Raw genomic sequence first — 2,500 nt, forward strand, 5'->3', positions numbered from 1 at the left:
AGTATTTTTTCATTATCACAAAATAGTAAAAAAAACATTTGAGAAAGTGCAAGGTGTGTCATTCGATTAGTATTTCATTTGTGGAATATGGCAAGAATTCCAATAACTATTAAGCCTAATGCAAATGAAAAGTTTGTAAATATATTTTTTACAAATGGGTTAAAATGAAGAAAAACATAAAATAAGCTTTGGCAATACAAACAGCAAATTAAATTTTTTTTTGTGAAGAAATTTATCAAATTTTTCAATATAGCACATGCTGATGCCATGAGTGTTATTACAATTGAAGAAAACCAGCTATTTCTAATGGATCAGGTGAACGTAAAGGATACATAGCCGGAGTTGACATGGCATTGGCAAAAACAGAAGAACATGTCCAGAAAAGAATAGAATTAGAAGAGTTCAGACCTTGTCGGGAAGAAAGGCAAAAAAAAGAAAATACAAGTCACATTGATTTAATGCACAATTTATCTGACAAGTCTACATCTGATACTGAAACTTCTGATGAGGAATTTATGAAGCCAAGGAAATCTAGTTAAAATGTTGTAAAGAGGTGACCTCAAAGTATCATTTCACCTGAGTTAGCATCTGCTCTTGACCAAACCAATGTCAGGAATCGCCAAGCAACTTATTTATTTTGCTATTAGTTGCGATATGATCAGGGGAGCTAGAATTAATAATCGAAACAAAATTGCTACAACCATCAAGTCTACACTCAACTTGTCAAATGTTCCAATGACTATTTATTTTGATGGCAAAATAATGGCAGATATAACTGGAAGAGATTTGGTTGATTGATTAGCAGTTGTTGTTATAGGTTATAAAGTTGGCGAGCTTCTTGGCATTCCAAAGTTAACAAGTGGAACTGGTGAAGCGTTAAGTGAAGCTATTATAACAACTATACTGGGATATTCAAGAGTAAAAATTTTCTTTAAATAAAGTACATGTTTTAAAGCTGGAGCATGTACTTTAGTTGAAGAAAAATTTGATAGAGAACTATTACACTTGGCATGCTGCCATCATATGTATGAAGTCGTCTTGAATGACATTTATTCTCTTGAGCAATGCAGTGGCTCTAAAATAGGATTATTCAAATGTTTTCATGACAAGTGGTCAATAATTGACAAAGAAGATTATGAAACAGTGCTAAATGATCAAATATGTGTTGACATTTTGGTTTCTCACATATACTCAAACAAGATGCACTATTTCATTTGAAAACAATTCTCAAATCTACTAGACAATATTGAGGTGTTAGTTGGAACAATCTTGTTTCTTGGTGATGTTCCTCCTTGGTGGGGCTCATGTGATGGCTCCAGGAGCCACGCACAAGGCTAGGTGGATAGCCAAAATTTTATATTTAATAAAAATAAGATGTTCAAAAGACAGTTCAAATTAACGGCAAAAGAGAAAAAATCACTTCGAAAAAAAGCTTGTTTGCTAGTTTGGTGTACACCAAATTTTGAATAACATGTCCCAATCCAACACAGGCTCTGTTGAATGATCTCACCTTCCTAAAGACTATTTTGCAACACAAAGCCATTAACAATGGAATTTTTACAGCTGCAGAAACAGCATTTTTGAGGCATTTATGGTATCTAAGTGAAGAAATGGTAGCATTGGCTTTTTTTTATAATGAGACCAGCAACAAAACAAAAGCAAAAATGGTTATGGCTCTGCAAAATGCTGGAGAAGATGAAACACAGAAACAAATAAAAATTGATTTAACTTCAATTGAAAATCTGCAACAAAAAAGTTTGGTAACAGAGAACTAACAAACAATACTTTAAATTTTTTAACATTTTGGAATTACAAACTACTTTTTTGACAACTGTTGATCCAGACAAAAGGACCGAAAATGAAGAGTTTCAACAGGCTATAATATTTGTAAAAAGTTTACGAGTTGTTAATTATACAGTCAAATGAGTAAAACCAGTAAAACTAATTCAGGGTTTTAACTGTACAATTACCAAAAATGAAGAACAAAAGCAATTCTGAACACAAAGTTTCCTCTGCAACAGATATCTTTGTTGATTGATGGAACCAAGTTATCAAAAAACAATAGAAACAAAAATCAATAAACCTTTCTTTTTTTTTTCATATGATACAATAAATTATGGACCAGGGGTTCATTATTTTTTATTATTATTTTAGTAATGGAGCAAGTATTCCTGTGCTCAAGAAACTTGGAAAGCTAAACTATAAATGAAACCTCTAACTATTCCTAAATTTTCTTTGTTATTAAAATTTATTTATATTTTTCTTTATTATAGTGAATGTAAATACGTTATTATAGACCAGAAGTTTATAACTTTGTTCTTTAATTATATTATTTAAAAAAAATAATATTAATAATTTAGTTTTAAAAGTAGCGGTTATTGATTAGTATACAGTAAAAGTTAAAATGCAATGTATTTTAATTTATTTATAATTTGGATTGCACACTAAAAGAGATCACAGACCAAAATAACCCAAAAAGTAAAAAACTAGACGTTGATGA

At 30.6% G+C, this 2,500-nt stretch overlaps 1 protein-coding gene across 2 annotated transcripts in view; it reads right to left on the reverse strand.

The window, feature by feature from the left end:
• LOC136072041 (ATPase WRNIP1-like) overlaps positions 1–2,500 on the reverse strand; it is a 38,804-nt gene that overhangs the window by 20,913 nt on the left and 15,391 nt on the right. The window lies entirely within an intron of this gene.

The sequence above is a fragment of the Hydra vulgaris genome, chromosome 15, assembly GCF_038396675.1.
Source record: "Hydra vulgaris chromosome 15, alternate assembly HydraT2T_AEP".
NCBI classification, from domain to species: domain Eukaryota; kingdom Metazoa; phylum Cnidaria; class Hydrozoa; order Anthoathecata; family Hydridae; genus Hydra; species Hydra vulgaris.